Below are 24350 nucleotides of genomic sequence, written 5' to 3' on the forward strand. Positions count from 1 at the left end.
TGGATGAAACTGGAAAACATCATTCTCAGTAAACTATCGCAAGGACAAAAAACCAAACACCGCATGTTCTCACTCATAGGTGGGAATTGAACAATGAGAACTCATGGACACAGGAAGGGGAACATCAGGCTCCGGGGACTGTTGTGGGGTGGGGGGAGGGGGGAGGGACAGCATTAGGAGATACACCTAATGCTAAATGACGTGTTAATGGGTGCAGGAAATCAACATGGCACATGGATACATATGTAACAAACCTGCACATTGTGCACATGTACCCTAAAACCCTAAAGTATAATAAAAAAAAAAAAAAAAAAGAAACTTGATTAGCCAGAGGTCATTTGCCTCACACACTCAGGAGACTTTCCTACCCACCTGATAGCTCTCTCACATTGTAAAACCATCCTCAATGCCCTGGGTCCAGATCAGCCTAAAGGAAAAGCCCCTAAACAAACATTTCCAGTCTCGCCCCACTTATTCAATCCTGCTCTCAACACAGTAATTAAACACCCACATCCTTCTGCCAGGAAGACGCGGTAGAGGGAATTTTACACTCTGACCTTCCCTCTTTGGATTCTGATCTGCTCCCATTCAATGGCCTCATCCCATCCTTTAATTTTCTCATGGGGTCATAGATTCTTGTATTTCCACACCAAATCTCAAAATCATTAATTCATAGAACAAATTGGAGAGAATCTTCGCGTTTCCCACAGCCCCACTGTCATTCCCAGGGGACCATCGCTGGGGCCAAGGTCAGGAGGTAGGAGTATTAACCGAAGAGTTCCCCTCAATCACCTGAGAAGGCAAGGAAGAGAGCTGTGATTTTCTTAGGTGTGAGTCCTAGTTCTTCCTTCTAGTAGCTCTATGACTGTATAAATTTCTTAACATTTCTGATTCTCTGTTTCTTCAGCTATAAAATAGTGGTAATCATAGTATCTATCTTTTAATGGTGTTGTGAGGACAAAATAAGATAAGGCATGTAGAGATGTTTATGACTAGCACAGAGCCAGCACTCAACAGCCATTAGAGAGATGTTTTGTTTTTTTGTTTTGTTTTGTTTTTGTTTTATTGAGACAGAGTCTTGCTCTGTCACCCAGGCTGGGGTGCAGTGGTGTGATCTCAGCTCACTGCAACCTCCGCCTCCTGGGTTCAAGCAGTTCTCCCACCTCAGCCTCCTGAGTAGCTGGGATTACAGGCACCTGCCACCACACCCAGCTAATTTTTTTATTTTTATTTTTAGTAGAGGCGGGGTTTTGCCATGTTGGCTGGTCTAGAAATCCTGACCTCAAATCAGCTGCCCACGTCAGCCTCCCAAAATGCTGGGATTACAGGTGTGAGCCACCATGCCCAGCCTAGAGGGATGACGTTGTTATAGAGTTAAGTGGCTACTCAAAGCCTTATACATCAACAACTCAATGATTTTGAGATAGGAAGAAAGTTTGCTTCAATTCTTAGACCACCTTACATTTAACATCAGGCTTTTCTAGAATTATGGATATTATTACTAAATAGGGTAGAAAAAAACAAAAAACAACAACAACAAAAACCTGGCCTCTGAAAAAATGGACCTGGAAATAGACCAAGCTGGCTAATGTATGTCCAGACACCTCCCCATCATCTTCTGCTCTCTGGGAAATATTACTATTTTCAAATGTGGTTTCCCTCTAAGGCCTTGTTGTAGACTCAAGGCTGGAGGCTGGCTTCTCTGTTTCACATTCCCAGGTGCCTGGCACTAGCAGAGACCTGGGAGTGGGAAGTTGTCTGTGTTGCTGGGGATGGGGAGCACTCTCCCAGCATCTCGGAGCTAGATGACTCTGCCAAATAGCCAAGTGGTTAAATGTTGAGGGCTGTAAATGAGGCTCATCTGTCAATTGTGGGCGGGCACCAGCTCCATCTGCTGTGTCGGGAGCTTGGAGAGTGATTGGAGGAAGCAACTTGCAAAACGTGGGGCCCAAGATGGGAGGCAGAAGCGTTGTCAGGAGATAGTAGAACTGGGAACCTTGAAGACTCTCTCAGTCCCCTTAAAAATTTAACAGATGAAAAGAAAAAAAAAAGACCCAGAGAGACGGATGGGCTTACTCATGGTCACCCTACAAATATGTCAAGATGAAAGCCAACTCTCTAGAATTCTAGATTACTTCTCTCTCCACACATTCACCTGACCCATCCTTGTAGCTAATCCATGGATGGAGGAGAATGCTCTGAGCAACTTGAGAAGAATAAAATGCCCTAGCTCCTTTGTCTGTGCCCACAAGTCTTCTTCAAGTTCAAGCACCTTCTCTTCTTTAAAGAACCTCAAAATCAATGTGATTATTCACTCGTTCATTTGTTCACTCAATAATATTTTTGAAATGTCTCTATGTGCAAAGCATCATTCCAGGCACTGGAAAAACATCAATTACAAAACATGAACCTGGCTGGGTGCAGTGACTCATACTGTAATCCCAGCACCTTGGGAGGCCAAGGCAGGTGGATCACGAGGTCAGGGGTTTCAGACCAGCCTGGATAACAGGGTGAAACCCCTTGTGTACTAAAAATACAAAAATTAGCCAGGTATGGTGGTGATTGCCTGTAGTCTCAGCTACTCGGAAGGCTGAGGCAGGAGAATCGCTTGAACCCAGGAGGCGGAGGTTGCAGTGAGCCTAGACTGCGCCATTGCACTCTAGCCTGGGTGAGAGAGTAAGACTCTGTCTCAACAAGAGAAAAAAAACAACAACAACAACAAAAAAAAACATGACCTAGTTCCTGCCTCCAGGAGCCAATAATCTAGTGAGCAAGACAAGTATCAGTTAGAGGGAAAGTCATATAACTAGATATATGCTTCTCAATGGGCAACAGAGCAAGACTCTGTAGAAGTATTGAGCACTAGTCTTGCCTAATTCACATGAGATGGGATATTATGAAGAACTGACTGTTTTTTTCCCCCACCTATTTTTGTATACAGTGGCACTTTGTTATTGAGCAGATGACCACAGGGCAGCCATAGTCTCTGTGGGAAGTCTGCACAACAGAATCAGACCTCGAAAGAGCCATTCTAGGATTTTGAGCTTCCAAACTTCGTATTGCTATGGATAAGCATTTGCAGAGCTAGGTTTTGTTTCTGGTCCAGCAGGTATGAAGAATCTGGGCTCTACGAGAGGAAAAAGATCAGAGAACAATTAAGTGAGCTGCTAATGTGTTCTCTGAGAGGGGGTTCTGTACACTGTCCATGGTGCAAACAAAGTGCAGATTTTCATAACCCTCAAATTCCCAACCACTTCTGAGAGTTTCACCTTGGATCACAGATATTTCCTGATGGTGGGCTGAGCCCAGAAAACGAAATGCAGAGAGAATCAGGCTTTCCTCAGCCAGCAAATTCAGAGGATCCCCAGCTCTGGGCCCTCAAAGATCAAAAGCTGGGAGACAGTCTATAATTGGAGTCATGTGTCCTCCCTAGCCTCTGAGTAACCACTCGGATGAATAACAGCGACTCAGCATCATGGCTTCGTTATTGTCTCAACATCAGATTAAGAACGGAGAGGGGAGAAGAGATGTGGGTGATCTGAGGGTTGCAGATCTACAAGGCCATTATCTGTCTTGAGCTTCGGCCCACCCTACCACCCACTCCTCCATGTGAGGTTATAATATAACAATAAGCCTGCAATTATATTTTACTTGTTGGGGAAAAAAAAACAGTGGTGAGTCAAAAAGCCAGCTCAGAGATGGAACGGGCATCACTAGTTATATAAGCGGGAGGGGGCCAAGCCTTGGGCTGAATTCAGAACTCCCACTGTGGGTCCGTGTTCCTGGGTCTGTCTGGCTGTTTTGGGCTGGACTTCCCAGTGTCTGTGAGTGGCACTTGGCCCTGAAAGGCATAAAACCATCAAACACAAGAGTGGTGGCATCAGGCATCGGTTAAGATCCAGGTTCTAAAGAGAGTGGACTGTGAGACCTGGACAGACTTTGGGGTCAGGACAAAGAGGTAGAGAAGTAGGCGTGGTGTGACCTGTGTGATCAGAGACCAAACAGATCAAAATGGGCACCTCTGCAGCTGTCAGGACAGACGACTCGTGTCGGTCAAAAACCAAACTGGTTAGCAGAACTGACTGTAGGCACATGATGATCAAAGGCCATAACTAGACCCCCCAAATATGCCTGGCTATATAAGCCCCCTCCAAATCTAGATGCAGTCTTAGGGACAAGGATAAAGGTAGAATAAACTGAATAAAGAAATTGTAATAAACTAATAGAGGTTTTTAACATAAGGCAGGTTTTTATTTAAAAAAACAGAAATTCAGCTAAGTTATAAAAAAGATATTTAAAGTTACATTTAAATGTAACTTTAGTAGGAAAAAAAGTGCCATGCCTACTTAAAGTTACATTTAAATGTAACTTTAGAGATTTGATTTGGCAAGAGACAGAGGGAGAGTGAGAACATACCTCGGTTCAAATCTCAGTTCTGCCAACTCAATAGCCCTCTGGATTTGTGCCTAACTAGTTTCTCTTTCTTGCTTGGTCTCCTCATATGTGACATTCTAAGGAAAGCCCTCACCCACCCTTGGAAGTACGTGAAAGTGTAGGGGGGCATATTTTATTATCAAAGTGATGCAGGGGAGGCTACTAGCATTGGGCACCAGGGTTGCTAAAATGTCCTGCAATGTGTGGTGTCCCACAGGGATTCATCCCACCCAGTGTGCTCACTGTGCCCATGCAGAGAAACATTGGAGCTAAAATTCCAAATTCCTTTAAGACCAGTTGAAAAACAGCTTTCAACCAGCTCTGACAGTAACCTTCACCTCTTGCCTGGCCAGCCGTGGGCATGAGACTGAATCTGTACCCATCTCAGAACCCTCCCCTGGACGTGTCTCACTCAAATCACACAACTTCCCAGCCTGCAAATAATTTTTGTCATCCATTCTCTCATTTACTCCTTATGGCATCTCTGGAATATAGGGAAAAAATCAAATCTTTTTATTTTTGTTTTATTTTATTTGTATGTATTTATTTTGGAGAGGGAGTCTCATTCTGTTGTCCGTGGCTCACTGCAGCCTCGACCTCCTGGGCTCGAGCCATCCTCCCACCTCAGCCTCCAGAGTAGCTGGGACCACAGGCATGCGCCACCATGCCCAGCTAATTTTTTCTTTTCTTTTTTTTTTTTTCTGCCTTTTTTTGGAGGGACAGGGTCTCACTCTGTTTCCCAGGCTGGTCTCTAATTCCTGGGCTCAAGCAATCCTCCTGCCTTGGTCTCCCAAAGTGCTGGGATTACAGGCATGAGCCAGCTACCACATCCATCCCAGACCTTTTTTAAAAGAGGGGAAGTGAAGCCAAGAGCTAGCATCCGATAGGCAGCTCTGGGACTGAAGCTGAGATTATTTCATGCTAAATGCAAGCCTCTTTTGGTGTCCTGTGCTGAGGACCAGGACCCAGTCATAAATTTCTCTCATATCTTTGCCTAGGTTTGTTATGGGAGCTCAGGAAGTACCTGGAATAAAAGGGGCCCTTTCCCCACATAAGGAGTCTTTCTTTTTCTATCTCAGAGCTGCCTTGGATCCAGAGATTACAAAGGAATCAGCCTGGCTCCTTTGGACCTCTCACACTCCCACAGGCCTCCCTGGTCCCCTTACCAGGAAGAAAGAGAGAGATCATTTCATCTTCCTACGAAACCAGCGTCTTCCCTCTGCACCTCACCCCATGTGAGAGGAGGGCATTGCTACTCACCCTCTCAAGTCCAAACCCCTCCTGGGCTTCTCCATCACCTCATCCCTCCATCCCCAGTAAGGGGTCCAGTCCTGGTGATTCTTTCTCACAAACGTTTCTCAAATTTCTTAGCCTTCATCCCTGCCCCCAGTTCTATCTCCAGTTTGCCTGCCTTAATTCAGGCCATCACCATCTCTCTGAGGACCAACATGGTCTTAAGGAAGAGGTATAGGCACCGATGGCTTACAGCTCCTTAACTCCCAAGAGACAGTCAAGGACCCTGACAGTGATGAAAGGGGGCTTCTGTGAACTGATCTGGGGCCAGACTGCAAGGTACATGAGGAGGAGGAATATCTGGGTTCCCAGAGCCCAGCATAAGGCAGGACCAGAGGAAAGTCATGTTTTTGTTGGGTAAACAAACAGGAGGCTGGAAATGGTTGCATGAGAAGGCTCCATAATGAAAATTAAAACCCAGAAAACAAACCAAAACAACAAAAAACAAATGCTGTATTTTACAAGTTTATATAAGCCAGAAGTGTAGGATAATAAATATCAAGTTAGTAAAGACCTTGGAGATCAACCAGTCCAGACTTTCATTTTATTGAGAATGAAGGGTGGGGATGGGAAACTGAGGCCCAGAGAGGTGATATGACTTCTTAAGGCCCCAGCATGTCCCAGACTGTGGAATCTGCCAGGATTCTGACTCCTCAGTCAGCATTAAGTTTCCCAGAACACCTTTTCCCCATTTCTTCTTCTAGTTTATCACTCCAATCAGCCATCATCTCCTCCAGGAAGCCCTCCCTGAACCTCCAAGCTGGGTGAGATGCTGAACCCCTCTCCTCTAACAGCCCTGTGAACTTCCTCTGGCTTTGAATACATTGATATGACTCTGTTGTAATTGCTGGGTTTTTCATTTGTCTTCTCCATTAGACCACAGCTTCCAAATCTCGGCACAATTGACATCTTGGGAAGACTCACTCTTGGCTTGGGTGGGTGATAGGGGACTGTCTTGTGCATTTCAGGAGCTTAGCACATCCCTGCCCACTGCCTCCTGCAAGTTGTGACAATCAAAAATGTCTCCAGGCATTGTTAAATATCCCCAAATAGGGATGGGGAGCAAAATTGCCCCGAGTTAAGAACTGCTGATCTAGATTGCTAGGTCTACGCGGGCAGAAACAGTGTCTTCTTGTTCTTTACACTCCTATTATGCAGCACAGGTCCTGGAACATGGTAAACATGCAATCAATTTAATCTACAATTAGGAAAATGTGTGTGTGTGAGTGTGTGTGCGTGTGTACATGCACAAATACATGCCATTTCCACATTGTAGTGTCTGAAATGTATAGGATATATCTATTTCAAAGCATATAAGAGTTTTGTTCTTCTGGGATACCTTCAGCATTTCTGTGTGTTTATATTGCATTGTTAACGCTAAGGTGTTAATTAAAACCTAAAAACTCTTTGTTTCTGGATTGGTAAATGAGTGAGAATGTGTGTGTGTGTGCACGCGCGTGCGCGCACACGCGCGCATCTCTTGTGACTGATAAACAGTTCCTTTTCAAATAATATTCATACAGATAAGAAAATGTATTTTCAATGAAACAAAACCCTTTTTCCATTTGATAAAAGGGACATTATCGGGGTCATTAAAGCATCATTATATGTTGAGCTCCTAACGCACTGGTCTTTACTTGGGAGCACATGGCAATCACAAAAAAGAATTTTTATTGCCAGTTGAACAGATCGGGAAGTAAGATATTATGAAATGTGCTATTAGGCAGCAGAAAAGTAATTAGGTGACAAGCAAAATACATTATTCGGCGTTTCAAAATATTTCCACTTCATCACCAGTTCATTAAAATCCCGCCTCCTCTCTCGTGGCCCACTAGGAATTTACATCAAGATTGTTTACCAAAAAAAAAAAAAAATCATCAAGATAAGTGAATTGTAATTAAGTCATATGATTGTTCTTGGTACTCTCTCATGGGCCTAAACAGACATGCGAAACCAGACTGACATTGTTGCTGGAAGACTCAACGACAGCTCTTCTTGCCAGCCTGAAGGTGATGGTGAAATGGTGTTTTCATTGTTATTTCACACACACAAAAAAGAAACTGAGGAGCCCTAGATGGTGACACAGAGAGGAAATAGTCAAGACCAAAGTCAAGATGGTTGCACATATTTAAAGAGGCTTCATGCACACGTTGATTATATGCTATGACTAACGACTCAGTTACTAATTCCCTTGAGGATGAACAACCAGCCAGTTACCTGGCTTTATTTAGTATCTATTCCTAAAGCCACCTGTTTAATTAAGGACTTCTTGTGCACTTTGGACTAAAAAGATGCGCAGGTGTTATAACTAGGAAGCCTTCCAATCCCCTAGGCATCTTAAGTGTCTCTGCAGAACCAAGCATAAAGTTAGTGCCCATTTAATACTGACGGATTGACTGATTTGATAACCAACTGATTTAATAAGAGCAATAAACAAAGAAGAGTACCTATTGAAAAAGAAAACAGCCCTGAGTCCTAAAGTTAAAAGAAGCAAGATATATTCAGTTGGCTCATTTTATAAAGGCAGAAGAGAGGAGGGAAGGAGAGAGAGGGGGGAAAGGAAGGGAAGGAGAGAAAGTGGGAAGGAAGGAAGAAAATTGCCTTGTATACATCCAGCATACCAAACACTAGGGATAAGCATTTTCATTTGAGTTATTTCATATAATAGCTACTGTAAAACCAGAAGTAAGTCCTGTTACTAGTATCATTTAACAAATGAGGAGAGACTCCGAGAGAGAAAGCTATTCACTTGGCATCACACAATGTTGCAATTTTATCATATGCATATGAATGTCAACACATATATGCAAACATGATCATGTCGCCTACGTTGCTCCAGTGGTTACCATTCTCTCAGGATAAAGATAACAGTCCTTCCCTGGCCCACACAGCCCCCATCCACCCTCCAGCCTCGTGCCATGTCACTCCCCACTTTCTTGCTTTTTGCTAAACTTTTAGCCACCTGGTCTCCTTTCATTTCCCCAAATGCTGTTTGTTCTTTCTCTCCCAGGGCGGAACCCTGGCAAGAACTATTTCCTCTGCTGGAAGCACCCCCATTCATCTGCACACCCCTGCCTTCCTTCATGTCAGCTTGAAGAAAGGCCTTCCTAGACTCCCGCCCCCACCCCCGCCCCCTGCTGTATCAATGGCCTGTCATTCACTCTCCCAGCACTGCACAAATTCCTCCTCCATGACATCTACCCCATTTGCAACTTCACGCCAGTCTCTGTGATTTGTTGATTAATGGGTAGCCTTCCATGAACTAGAAGCCTGATATGGTTTGGATGTTTGCTCCCCTGCCCCAAATCTCATGTTGAAATGTGATCCCCAGTGTTGGGGGTGGGGCTTGGTGGGAGGTGTTTGGGTCATGGAGGTGGATCCCTCATGAATGGCTTGGTACCCTCTCCACCACCTTAATGAGTTTACAAGAGATCCGGTTGTTAAAAAGAGTCTGGGATCTTTGCTATCTCTCTCTTGTTGGCTCTCTTGCCATGTGTCACACCTGCTTCCCCTTCAATTTTGGCCATGATTGGAAACCTCCTGAGGCCCTCACCAGAAGCAGATGCCAGCACCATGCTTCTTGTACAGCCTGCAGAAGGGTGAATCAAATAAATCTCTTTTCTTTTTCTTTTTTTATTTTTTCCTTCAACTTTCATTTCAGGCCCAGTGCGGTGGTTGACGCCTGTAATCCCAGCACTTTGGGAGGCCAAGGAGGGCGGATGATCTGAGGTCAGGAGTTGGAGACCAGCCTGCCCAACATGGTGAAACCCCATCTCTACTAAAAATACAAAAACTAGCTGGGCGTGGTGGCACACGTCTGTAATCCCAGCTACTCAGGAGGTTGAGGCAGCAAAATGGCTTGAACTCGGGAGGTGGAGGTTGCAGTGAGCCGAGATGGCACCATTGCACTCCAGCCTGGGCAACAGAGGAAGACTCTATCTCAAAAAACAAACTTTTATTTGAAATTCAGGGGTACATGTGCAGGATGTACAGGTTAGTTACATAGGTAAACGTGTGCCATGGTAGTTTGCTGCACAGATCAACCATCACCTAGGTATTAGGACCGGAGTCCATTAGCTGTTCTTCCTGATGCTCTCCATACCACCCCCAACAGGCCCCAGTGTGTGTTGTTCCCTGCCACGCATCCATGTGTTGTCATCACAAATCTCTTTTCTTTATAAATTACTCAGTCTTGGGTATTCCTTTATAGCAACACAAAATTGACTAACACAAAGCCCCTGAGTTCAGGGATCTTGTCTACTCCATTCACCATTGTATCTCATGCACTCACACAGCATATGGCATGCAGAGTGGCTCAGTAGATACTTATCACAGGGATAAATAAATGAACAAATGAACATATATTTTACTTTACTTTTTTTTTTTTTTTTGAGATGGAGTCTCACTCTGTTGCCCAGGCTGGAGTGCAGTGGCACGATCTCAGCTCACTGCAACCTCCACCTCCCAAGTTCAAGCGATTCTCCTGCCTCAGCCTTTTGAGTAGCTGGGATTACAGGCATACACCACCATACTTAGCTAATTTTTATATTTTTAGTAGAGACAGAGTTTCGCCATGTTGGCCAGGCTGGTCTCGAACTCCTGACCTCAGGTGATCCACTTGCCTCGGCCTCCCAAAGTGCTGGGATTATAGGGATGAGCCACCACGCCTGGCCTGAACATGTATTTCAAATACCTATTTTAAGTACGCATGTAAGGATTCATAACCAGATCGCCATGCCAGCCAGAGACCCAGTGCAACCCAGGAAAGCCCCAAGAGAAGAGAGTGATCCGAAGCTAGGACAGAGAGCATACATTTCTACCTAGAGCAATCATATGTCATCATTAGCTTTAGGGAAGGATAAAGACTATACTACAAAGACGGCATTGCTCTCTGACTTCTGATCTAGGCTGTTCATAATTGTTTAAGAAATCCAAAGCCAGGAAACTGACAAAATGTTTTGTTTTCCTCCTCTTAAAAATGATAAATCAGCTGCCTAGTGTTTTTCATAAATTCTTTAGCCAGAGTTGTGGTTTTCCATCCACAATTCACATTAAGGATTCTTTATGTAAATGGCTATAAGAGAGGAATTTAATGGGATTATGATTTTTTTAAAGCTCTATCTCTCTAATTAATACCCCAGAGGGGGATTTTTTTCTAACATAATGGCCTTTCAGTGTTAAAAGGGCTTAATATTATGGTAAAATATGTTAACTTTCCTGGCATTCTGACCCAGCCGATAACATGAAAAGGGAACGCATCTGTCTTCCTGAAGCTTCTGCCACTGCAAATGGTGTTGTTTTCACTATTTTCGTAATGAACTAATCAACTGCTTATTCACTAATTGCGTCTACATTAAAAACTTATTACCCTGGAAAAGGGCTGCACTGCAACTGACCTTCCAATGGAGCTGGGAGGGGTGAAGATCCCATGACAACTGTAAGACAACGGAAATGGCCAAACCCAGGGGCGGGTATTATTCTCTTCTTTGAAACAGGTGTGAGGTCTTCCATAGGGGTCATTGTATACAGAGTTGGAAATCCAAAAGCGAAAGCTGCTCCCACTTTGCTAAGGTCCATGCCTCAATAGGTTCCACTATAATTATCAAGATGATAAAAACAACGATCATGGTGACAATCACTCACTGAGCAAAGTGTTCCTGCCAGGCACGATGCATGCAGCATCTGTCTCCAGTTCTCATGTCGGCTCTGTGAGGCAGGTATTGATGCCTACTCTTAGTGGTAAACAAATAAGAGCTGAGACAGGTGAAGTGACTTGCCCAAGGCCACACAGTTGGCAAATGGTGCAAGTGGAACGTGAATAACGCACTTCCGACGTCACTGTCCACATCCTGAGCTCCTAGCCTGCTAGAGAATGCAGAATATGAGAAACTAGGTGCTGACGAGATTCAGAGCAAATCCCAGCTCGCTAGCTGCTCCTAAGCTCTCACTGCTTTCTGGCGAGCTTTCTCTAGGCAGTAGTTCACAACCTCCTGAACAGGCTCCCTTCTCCCTTTCATGGTGTAGTAGAGAGACAAGGCTTTGCAGTTTGCCACAGCTGGGGCACCTAGGAAGACTACATTTCCCAGCTTCCCTTGCTGGTGGACAGGGACCATGTGATTATATGTTGGCCAATGGAGTAAGGGTAGAAATGGTGTAAGCCCTTCCAGGTGACTGATGTGGTAATGTTGGAGGCCATAGGTTTCGATGGCATTGCTAAGAGATGGAGTTGGCTGCCCATGTGTGGCAGAGTTTGTGTAGGTAAGAAAGTTTTATGGAATTAAGCTACTGGACTTACAGGTTTATTCATCATTGCTACATAGCCTGGTCTTGCCTAACTGAGCTAAATCTTAATCACTAGCCCTGGAGTGATTAGGACAGATGGGTAATCAACCTTGAGTCAGCCCATAAAGGAGGTGGTTGCGGGTGTGGGCTTTGGATTGGTTAGTTTGCATAAGACAGTCACGCTTGAAGTTAAGTCCTTTACTATCTCCAGGAACTGGCTAATCCTGAGAGGGACAGTCCCTCCAGGGTCAGCAAGGTGCCAAGACATCAAAGCATCAAGCACAGAAGCTGGAAAATGTGGTTGTTACAGACAGGTGAGCTGAGGCCTGAATAATGAGAAGCCATCAGCCATGGAAAGAGTAATAAGACATGCTTGAAACACACAGAACAACACAGGAAATCCAAGAATTAAGACAGAAGGAGTGTATTAGGCTGTTCTCACACTAAGTTCTGCTATAAAGAAATACCTGAGACTGGGTGATTTATAAAGAAAAGAGGTTTTATTGGTTCACAGTTCCACAGGCTGTACAGGAAGCATGGCTGGGGAGGCCTCGGGAAAATAACAGTCATGGCAGAAGGCGAAGGGGAAGCAGGCATGTTTTACCTGGCCAGAGCAGGAGGAAGAGAGAGAGAGGGGGAAGGTGCTACATGCTTTTAAACAACCAGATCTCATGAGAACACTATCAGGAGAACAGCACTTGGAGGGGTGGTGCTAAGCCATTAGACATGGCCCCCATCATCCAATCACTTCCCACCAGGCCCCACCTCCAATATTGGGGATTATAATTGAACATGTGATTTGGGTGGGGACATACATCCAGACCACATCAAGGAGTTACCAGAAACGTAAGGAGAAGCACAAGTCAAGGGAGGCGAGTGTTCTAAGGAGAAGAAAGGAGCAGGCAACTGTGCCAAATGTGGCTGAGAAGTGGAGTAAAGTGGCCGGGTGCAGTGGCTCATGCCTGTGATCCCAGCACTTTTGGAGGCCAAGGTGGGTGTATCACCTGAGGTCGGGAGTTCAAGACCAACCTGACCAACATGGAAAAACCCTGTCTCTACTAAAAATACAAAATTAGCCCGGCATGGCAGTGCATGCCTGTAATCCAAGCTACTCAGGAGGCTGCAGCAGGAAAATCACTTGAACCCAGGAGGCGGAGGTTGCCGTGAGCTGAGATCGCCCAATTGCACTCCAGCCTGGGCAACAAGAGCGAAACTCTGTCTCAAAAAAAAAAAAAAAAAAAAAAAGAGAGAGAGAAGAAGTGGAGTAAAGTAAGAATAAAAAAAAAATTATCCTAAAGGAAAAAAAAATCTTAAAAATATTTTTTTAATTCGAAGTTCCAGGGTACATGTGCAGGATGTGCAGGTTTGTGACATAGGTAAATGTGTGTTATGGTGCTTTGCTGCACCTATCAACCCATCACGTAGGTATTAAGCACAGCATGCATTAGCTAAGGAAAAAAGAATCTTGATAGAGTGTTCTGCCTACTGCCTCCTCTTCTTCCCTGCTTCTGCCACCATGGTCTGGCTTCTTTGCCCACAACCACCTTGTGAAGATCACCAGTACCTTCCCACTATTGCATCCCATGATTTTTCCTTTGCCTTCACATTTGACAGCTTCTCTGCAACATTTGGGGGAGGCATTAGGGACACACAGTAGACAAAACAGACAAGAATGCCTGCCCTCATGGTGGTGACATTCAAGCGGGGGAGAATGACAACACAGTAGATACATGTATAGTGTCAGGTAAGACTGAGGCTATGGAGAAAAGTAAAGCAGGAAAAGGAAGAGAGGTTACAGAGGGAATAGGGAGATGGGTTTTATTAGAAGAAGTGGCTAGGAAAAGTCTCTCCAATCTTGCCTTGTTGGCCATGCTAAGAAGCACACGCTTCATCCTAAAGCAAAGAGGATGTTCTAAGACAGTTAAGTGGTGAGTAACATGAACTGATCTGTTTTATCAAGAGGGCTGAGATGCAAAGGCAGGCAAAAAAGCAAGAGAAAGGATGTTCCAGGTAGAAGGAATGATGGAAGCCAAAGCCCAGAAACAGGAAAGGATAACATATCATTGTAGAAACTCTTAGAAGTCTGACGTTGCTAGAGTTGAGAGAGAGGCACTTGGAGAAAAGCCACAATCTTAGGCTTCATTTATCAGGACCTTGAATATCTCATCTATGAAATGGGAGTTAATAAAACAGACATTGATGAGATCAAAGAGAGCATCTATCAAATGCCAAGACTAATCTCCTGCAAACAGTAGGCATTAACAAATAATAACTATTATTATGAGGATGGCTTCCCATGGAGAATTCAGTAGCTGGGGAATTACAGGCTCCAGACTCGGGCTGATAATACCTGTCATTTTCTTAAAGGTTGTACTGAGCCCACCATGTGAAGTCAATACTTCTTCTTAGGCTCAGTTAAAAAGCTTCCCACTGTTTTTATAAAGATCTGTTGACATGATTTATTGGGAACAGTGTCCATTAACATTTTTAAGTGCTCGATAAACCCCCAACCACCCTGGTAAATTAATCTTAATAAATACACAGCAGAAAGGACTTTATTCACTGATCATCACGTGATACTGTGTCTACCCTGCTGACTGTTGTCGGAATGGCTGGAGTGTGTGGAACTGTGAGCTGCCTGAAGACAGAGAGGAAAGACATTACAAAGTGCCTTTGCTCATGGTCTGAGGAATCTGCATCCATCTCAGCCTCAGTTTCTCCACCTATCAGAGAACATGTAACAGGAAGTTTCCTAAGTCTCAGTCACTTCCATGGCTGTTGCCAAATTCAAACACTACTTATACTACTATTTATTAAATAACTCTTCTTAAAATAAATCCAGGTCTAAGATCACTACCTTTACTTCATTTGAAGCAAATTCAAACTTCTAATGATAGCAACTAAAATATATAAGATAAAAGAAATATACTGGATTGGATTAAAAGCAGATGACACAATGGAGGAGAAAATGTTAGTAAACTGGAAAACACAATGACAAATCAATTAAAATTAAACACTTAGATTAAAAAGAGACACCAAATACGAAAAGAGCATGACTGAACTGTGGAATACATCAAGTGACTTCATATACGTAGAATTAGTGTTCCTAGGGGAGAGAAGAAAGGAGGAGGCCTAAAAAAATTTGAACAATTAATGGCCACAAATTCTCAAAATATTATGAAAACTCTACAAATACAAAGCCAAGAAGGCTAACAAATCACAAGCCCAAGAAACATGGAGAAAACTATACCAAGGCATACCTTAACTAAATTGCTGAAAACCAACCAGAAATCATAAAAGCAATCAAAGACAAAAAGGATGCATTATATACAGAGGAAACAGAGATGAGAATCGTAGCAGATTTCTTATCAGAAATAATACGACCTAGAAAAATCCACAGATGAACCCTATTGTAGGCCATAGAATAAAATCTCAAACATTTTAAAAAGGTTCATGTCATCCAAACTCTATTGTGAAATCTTGTGGAATTAAATTAGAAACCAATAACAGAAAATGCCCAAATATTTGGTGGCCAAAATTCACTTCTAAATAACCTATGAATAAAATTAAAAAATTAAGAGGGAAATAGAAATGTATTTTGAACTGAATAGAATTAAAAATGTAACATATCAAAATGTGTGAGATACAGTTATAGCAGTACCTAGAGGCTAATTTATAGCATAAATGCTCACATTAGGAAATCTCAAAGGAATGACCTCAGCTTCTAGCCTAAAAACATTTAAGGAAGAAATAATGTTAATTTTACAAAACCTTTTCCAAAACATTGACGAGGATGGAATATTTTGCAACTCATTCCACAAAGCCAGCATTACCGTGATACAAACAAAAACATTACAAGGAAAAGAAAACTACAGACCAATGTCCATCAAAAACATAGATTAAAAATTTCTCAGTAAATTATAGCAAACTAAATTTAGCAATATATAAAAATAACACACCATGACTACGTGGTAATAATCGAATTAATCCAAGGTTGGTTTACCACTTGAATTTCAATCCATGTAATTCATAATATTAACAGTCTAAAAAAGAACAGCCATAAGATCATTTCAATGGATGCATAAAAATCATGTGATAAAATGCAATGTGTATCACCAATAAAAAACTTTCAGCAAACTAGGAATGGAGGACAAATTCTTCAAACTGATAACGGACATCTATGAAAAATACTACAGAAAATACCATACTTAATAGTGGGAGATCCAACACTTATCCCCCAAAGTCAAGAAAAAAGCAAGAATGAACATCTGCTTTTGCCATTTATATTCAACATTTTACTAGAGGTTCTATCCAGTACAATACAGCAAGAAAAAGAAACGAATTGGAGTCCATATTGGAAAAGGAAAATTAATACTGTCTTAATTTTAATACTCTCTTTCAACAGAGATCATTTCTGTTGAAAATTCTTTGGAATCTAAAAAAAAACTATTACAACTAATAAGTGATTTTAGTAAGGTTGCAAGACACACGGTTAACATACAAAACTCCGTTGTATTTGTATAACATAGTAATGGACTATTGAAATTTAATAAATTACCATTTACAATAGCAACAAAAATATTAAATATTTAAGGATAAATCTCACAAAAGATGTGCAAGACCTGTACAATGAAAACTATAAAAACTTTACTGAGAGAAATTTTAAAAGACCTAATTAAATGTAGAAATATGCCATGTTCATGGTTTTAAATATTCAGTATTTTAAGCTATCATTTCTTTCCCAAATTAATCTTAATTAAATTGCTGAAAACCAACAAGAAAATAATAAAAACAATCAGAGAAAAAAGGACACATTATATACAGTGGAAACAGAGATAAAAATAACAGCAGATTTATTAAACTCAATGCAATCACAGTAAAAATTCAAGCAGACTTTTTTGTAGAAATGATCATCTAATTTTGAAATCCATATGGAAATTCAAAAGATCTGTAAGAGCCAAGACAACTTTGGGAAGTAGAATAAAGTTGGCTTAGAGATGTTAAATAACTTTTCAAAAGTCAAATGAAGACTCTTTTTTAAAAGACATTTGAGACTCATTGGGGTCTCATCTTGTCCCCCAACCTGGGCCTATTCTAGGTAGGTATTTTCAAGTACATTTTCTCATTTCTTTTTTAGTGTAAACCTAAATGCTTAGCATTATTAGCATCCTTTCACAGACAAAGAAACTGAGACTCAAGTAAGTTAAGTGACTTGTCCAAGGTCACTCAGTTTTTGTCCAAGTTCTTTAAAATCACTGGCTTTCAGAACAAGAGAAGGATAAAGACTGACTTAGAATTCCATGTCTTTCCTTCTTTCATTCATTATTTTTTTCTCTCTTTGACTTAGAAAGCATTATAAATAACACATTTAGCTTAAGAATTAGGACTAAGAAGAACCACCTTTGGTGAACAGGATAACTGCTCCAAGGTGATAAAATAAGATGTGCTCAAAACTCCTTCCTCTTTTTCTTGTATCGGTTTTTTTTTTTTTCATGTAAATGACTAACTTAATTTGCTTTCCTTTCCAGAACACTTGCAATTAGAATCTTTTTCAAATGTTCTGACATCTACTTTGCTAAGATTCATTCCCACTTTCTCTTATGACAATAGTCATATACCTATTTGATAATAGGCACCTACTATGTAAAATGGCATTATAATAAAGTCCTGTATATAACACACTGTCAAGGCCAAGGGGTGGGCTACTTATTTCCCATTCCATTTGCCATAGCCCAGTTCTACCAGAGAGGAGATTTTGGATGAGTTTCAAATCTGTTTTAATGGAATTTGGAGTATCATTCAAGCAATCAGTCTCATGTATTAGAGATGTACTGTATGCTCAGCACAGTGATTGATGCTAATGCAAGGCAAAAAAGAACATCCCTACCCCTCAAAGTATTTTTCCTTGACAGTCCTATAAGAATTACCTGAAAGCCTTGTTTAATTTGTACCTTAATGGCTCCTATATCCAAACAAATGCCTCCCTTCCCTGTTTCCCAAGAAAGAATTACACGATTCTACACCCACTCATAAATCCTAAAAACTCATAGTCTCTTTATTTCTTCTACACCAACTAGTTCTCCAAAGAACCTGAGAATAATATGCATACACTCTGTCCCCAGGAGAAAGCTCTCTCCTACCCCCTCGGAATACCCACCTTTCTGGCTACTTTTACTAAGTCTTACATTACCTATTTGAGAATACTGAGGGTCATGTGGGCTAACTTGTCTTCTATTGATAGCCACATCCTAGGTCCACCTCTGCCATTACATTATCCCCTTCTAATTAATCCAAGGTTGGTTTACCACTTGAATTTCAATCCAAGTAATTCATAATATTAATAGCCTAAAAAAGAACAGCCATAAGATCATTTCAATGGATGCAGAAAAATCATGTAATGAAATGCAATGTGTATCACCAATAAAAAACTTTCAGCAAACTAGAAATAGAAGTTCTAGTACCTAAGGAAACAAATCTTTAGAAACTTTCCATTTCTAGCACTGATAGAGAAAAAAAAAAACTAGGGTTTTTCTTATAAGGTAGAGTTCAAACTTTCCACCCTCAGTCCACTTATAATTTTGTCTTGCATATGGTAGGTATTAAAAGGACCCCCTGCCTATAAAAGAGGCTGGAAGATCTAAGAGTCAAGGGATAAAGGATCTAGAATGCAAGAATGCAGAGACAAGAAAGACTCATTCTGTTCTTCACAGCTTGGGTCCTGACCATGGGCCTGGACCAACATAGGAGGGGATGGCTGGGACAGAAGAATGCCTTTGAGTTCTTATAGACTTGGCATTTTAGCTGTAGGGGGACAGCCCAGGGTTTAGATGAGAAAAATGCCCAAAGTCAAGACCCAAATGAAAGAGTATAATTAACTGGGTCAGAAGCTGCTCAGAAGGATGTTGCAGGTTACGTTCAGAGAAGTTGCTCAGAAACAGGACAGATGAGTAAGGACGTGTTAGGGTCCAGGTCTTATGTGAGGCTAGCCACATGGGCAGATGAGTCCAAAACACAAAGACCCAAGCAGGGGGAAAGATATCCTGAGTGACACCACAGAGCGACCCATCAACGTAGCAAAGGTCTCACCACGCCTTTTGACTCTGACCATCCTGGGCGATTCTATTTCCCACAGACATCTCTAAAACCTCTGGACAGCCTGGAGCACAATAGACTATAATTCTCTCTGCCTCCAACTACCTGGAGCCAGCCAGGACATAAAAGTGAGAATTTCTATGGCTCCACTGAAATACATAAGTCTTTGGTTCTAACCAGGGTGTGCCTTTTCCTGCAAATTATTTATAAAGCTTTGGTTCAAATGCCAACATAACTTCTCCTGCCATGGGGAATGGGGCTAGGAAGAAAAATTAGGGTCATTTTATACCAATATCTACCCTGAGGCTGAGAATTTACTTGTTTCCTTGAAGCCATCCAGCCTGAAAAGGAAAGTGTTGATTTCTTGCCTACCCTGTCTCAGCCAGAAGCAGCAGAATGAGGAGGCTCCAGGGCAACATCGCTGCTTCTCTCCTGTGGGCATGTCCCTAGCAGAAGTATTCTGATACATCTATGTAAGCATTTGACAAGGAGGTTGTGAAATGGGAGGTCCAGAGGGCTGTGCCTTTAAACTAAGCCCCTGGGGGTGTTAAAATGGTCCCAACCTGCCCCAAATAGCGCATAATAAAATTTTCTCATCAGATTTTGGTTCTCACGCACCATGCTTAGGTTTGCGCTTCCTGATTTGACTGCACTGGCAAAACATGACCCAACTTAGATGCACCCCACCTAACCCAGTGTAGAACCTCACAATCTGCATTCAGCATCATGATTTTGTAGAAAATAACAACTCAAAGGGACCAGGGCCACCTATACAGTGTGATATATTACTGGAGGAGGGATTCATGTCAATCAAGCATAAACCTTAAGTGCCTCTTGGGTGAAGAGAATATACTAGGCAGAATAGCAGGCAGACATCAAAAAGTAGAAAGCACAGGTCTGACTTATAGGAAATCTGATTGAACAAACCAAGATATCAAGCACTATTAACTAAGCTGTATCCACCTCCTCTCTCTCTCTCTCTCTCCCTCATTGCTCTCTATCCATGCTAATCCTTCATTTGTACCCAGAACACACCAGCTCACGCCTGCCTCAGAATCTGTTCACCTGTGATTCCTTCCACCTGGAACTCTCTTCCCTAGGCCTTCATATGGCTCAGCCTTTCTTAGAAGGCACCTCATTGACATCCACACATAAAGTTTCCCAATCTTCCCCGACTTCATTGTTTCGGTCTTCTTAACACTCACCCATAGCAATATAAAATTATTTTATTTCTTGTTTATTTTCTCTTTCCTCTACCAGAATGGAAAATTCTCTAACAGCAGATAGCTTGCTCGTTTTATGACTTTATTTCCAGTGCCTGGCATGTAGTAGGTCCTCAACAAATATTTGTGGGAGAAAGAACAGGAGTCAGGAAGTAGAGGAAGCAATATGAGCTTCAGCAGCATTCAAAGATGGCAGAAGTTTCTGCGGAATTAATAATCATGGACAGCTTCACCCAAGGGCATGGACTTGAAGCTCGGCCTTAGAGAATGGGCAAATGACGTGAACATATCCGTGAGTCTATGTTCTCCTCTAAGGGAGGCCAATTGGTATCTGGAACCTATGGAACCTGTAGAAGGCTTTGGTGGAACTGAAATATAGTAAGTCTTTATCAAGAGAAAAGCGTATGCTCAAAGGACGCTCTGATTAATGAACCAAGAGCCAGTTATCTTCATTTCTATCCCTCTGCTGCGTGAAATTTACTCCAGTTTTAGGCAAAAGAGCGAGACTACTCCCAATCCTGACCTCCTCCTGAGAACCAAACACTACTGGGCTTTCTTCTCTCATATCTCGAGAACAGCTGTGCTCAGGTGTGTCTGTGAGCCACTGGGGATCTGGAGATAAATCAGCATCACAGACAAAGGCAGTCTTTCCTCTTCCACAGCTAGGAAGAGGAAGGCTTCTGGGAACCACCCCAGAAACTCAGACCCTGGAGCACCTTCTAGTAACTGGGGCAGGAAACCAGCATTTGTTGAGTGCATATAATGTGCTAGGTATTATGCCTAATTCATGTTAATTTATGTAACTTTCACAGTAATTCCTAGAAATAGGTCTTGTTTTCCAAATTGTACAGAAGAGGAATCCATATTGTAGTTAACAGTTTAGTTTCGTTTTTTGTTTTTGTTGTGTTTTTTCTGGGTTTTCTTTTGTTGTTTGTTTGTTTTCTTTTTTATTTTTTTGAGATGGAGTCTCGCTCTGTCGCCAGGCTGGAGTGCAGTGGCGCAATTTCGGCTCATTGCAACCTCCGCCTCCTGGGTTCAAGTGATTCTCCTGCCTCAGCCTCCTGAGTAGCTGGGACTACAGGCGCATGCCACCATGCCCAGCTAATTTTTTTTTTTTTTTTTTTTTTTTTTTTTTTTTTTTTTTAGTAGAGATGGGGTTACACCATGTTGGCCAGGATGGTCTCGATCTGCTGACCTTGTGATCCACCCACCTTAGCCTCCCAAAGTGCTGGGATTATAGGCGTGAGCCACCATGCCTGGCCTTTGCTGTGTTTTTAAAATCATCTTCATCACCTTCTCCTATGTTTGGGAGCTCCCCATCTTATGGGCCTTGGAAAGAAATGGAGCCTCCCTCCAACAAGTTGAAAAGACCAAATATTTGCTTTCCCAGCCTCCCTTGTGGCACAGGCAAGAGCACGTGACCTAGGCTTGGCCAATCAGATGTGTCTTTGAATTGGGAGCTGGTAGCCCAAGTAACAGGGACAATGAATGAGCCATCTTGGGAAAAGTAACACCGTGGCAACATCCAGTGCCCAGTGTGGGCAATAGCAGGGTCATCCCAGGACAGCTTTTGTGGCATGGTTTTGGGGGTAGTTCTGGCCATTTTTTCTCTCTTTGTTTCTTCTCAGTTTCTAAGCCAGTTTCTCAGACATCCGGAAATTCTATGAACTTCCTTTTAATACATTCATTTTCTGCTGGGATCATTTAGAGTTGGGTTCTTTTGCTTGCAACTAAGAACTCAGGCTAATTCCATTGCAAGGAAGACAAGCAAGTCCCAGTCAGTGAGAGGCAAAGCTGGGATCTGAATGTTGGTCAGTCTGAAGACAAAGCCTGCTTCTCCATTATGGCTACACTGCTCTAAGAGGACATACTGGAAAAACCGTCACCCCATTTTACAGATGAGGCACAGAGAGGACAGGGAACTGTTCTGCCTGAAAGTGACTAAAGCCCAGGTCTGGCCCCAAGGTTCTGGTTCTTTCTAATATACCACAACTCACCCCTAACCAATCATTCTCCACCACCCCTTCCTGACATAAAAATCTTGTTTCAAACTAACTGAGGAGCCCATGTTAGAGGGGCTAAGAACCCTGGAGATGAGTCAAAGCAGGAGAGTGTTGAAAACAGACAAATGGAGCTGAGGCTTCCTGAGCCTTGAGCTGCATTTTATGAAGCATTCCTCTCAGAACAAGACTCAAATCTGTGTTCACTGACAGTTCCTGGGATACTGAGAGTGGGAATGAATGAATGCCTCAGGATTGGGGGCTGGCAGAAGGGTTGTCTCCCTCCTTGGGAACAGGCAGGGAGGACAGCTGACAGGCAGTGGCAGTCATTCATGGGTAATGCTGAACTGCCCTGACCCTTTTTATGTGCAAAATGGAGATAACACCACTAGTTGCACAGGTCTGTCTGAGAAAATCAGCAATAGCAATTTTAGCCATAACACATAGCACTGAATATGTACCACACCCTGTTTTAAGTACTTTCCATATATGAATTCCTTCAATCCTCACCAAAATCTTCGAAAATGGGTATTTTGTGATCTCTGTTTTACTGATGAGAAACTGGGGGACAGAAAGGCTAAGTAACTTGTCCAGTTACAGCAAATAATTGGCAGAGCTGGGATCTGAACCCAGGCATTCAATTTCCAAAATCCGAGATCTCTCATTCTCTGCCAATCAAGTATTATCATGTATGCAGTAGAGCCTTGTGATGATAAATTGCTTCACACATATTCGTGCGAAGCTTCACACATATTCGTGCGAAGCTTCACACAAACAACTTACTTAATGCTAGGATAGATGAGAGGCTCTGAAAGGGTTGACTCAAATCTGTCTTACAGCCCAGCACTCAGCACCACGTAAAGCATCTTAGTGGGAAGGATGGATGGATGGATGGGTGGATGGATGGATGGATGATGGATGGATGAATAAACACATAACAAGAAGATTCAGATGATAGCAGGGGAGATGGAAAGGAAAGAGCCATTTGGAACCAAGAAAGAGTGGAACACAGAAACAAACCTCTAAATAGGAATCCTCTGATGCATACTTGAAAAGCCCTCAGCCAGGTTTCCAAAGGAAATTTGCAAATTGCATTTATATACGTTCTATATAAAAAACACTCAATAAATGTTGTTTCTTCTTTCATGCCTTCCTCTTTTGATGATGCACACAATGTGGAGACATGTGCAAAGATGAGAGACTACCTGATTATACATATGCATAGTTATGAGTGTGCATAGGGTTTGGTGTAACAACATAATCCCACAGGTGTACCTAGCTATTGGTCTGCACAGTTGTGCAAGGAAGTAATTTTTTTTTTTTTTTTTTTTTTTGAGACGGAGTCTAACTCTGTTGCCCACGCTGGAGTGTAGTGGCACAATCTCAGCTTACTGCCAGCTCCACCTCCCAGGTTCATGCCATTCTCCTGCTTCAGCCTCCTGAGTAGCTGGGACTACAGGCGCCCACCACCATGCCTGCCTAATTTTTTGTATTGTTAGTAGAGACGGGGTTTCACCGTGTTAGCCAGGATGGTCTATATCTCCCAACCTTGTGATCTGCCCACCTCAGCCTTCTAAAGTGCTGGGATTACAGGCGTGAGCCACTGCACCCTGCCAAGGAAGTAATTTTATATGTGTATATAATTGTACCTATCAATGAGTGCTGGCAGGATTGTGTGCATACACACATGTACACACAATTAATAATGGACTAACACTCATTTAGAGTTTACTACATGCCAGGCTCAGTTCTAAGCATGTTGGCAAGTACCACCTCATTTAATCCTCACAGTGGTCATGGATGCACCCAGTTACACACATGTATATGGCTCTGTCTGAGCTGCATGTACACGGTTTTCTATTAGGTAAGCACAGGCTCAGACTGGCTATCAATTTTCTGCTGCTTAACCTAAGCTACGTGAAAAATGCCAGGAAGGCATACTTTCCTGGACTAGAAGCAGTAACAATGAATTAAAAGATAGATCATAAAGTCCCTTCAAAATACCATCCACTTAAGAAACAGCAGA

At 42.4% G+C, this 24350-nt stretch overlaps 1 protein-coding gene across 3 annotated transcripts in view; it reads right to left on the reverse strand.

Moving 5' to 3' along the window:
* Positions 1–24350, reverse strand: part of SHISA9 (shisa family member 9) — a 336550-nt gene that overhangs the window by 57776 nt on the left and 254424 nt on the right. The window lies entirely within an intron of this gene.

The sequence above is a fragment of the Symphalangus syndactylus genome, chromosome 18 (assembly GCF_028878055.3).
Source record: "Symphalangus syndactylus isolate Jambi chromosome 18, NHGRI_mSymSyn1-v2.1_pri, whole genome shotgun sequence".
Lineage (NCBI taxonomy): Eukaryota > Metazoa > Chordata > Mammalia > Primates > Hylobatidae > Symphalangus > Symphalangus syndactylus.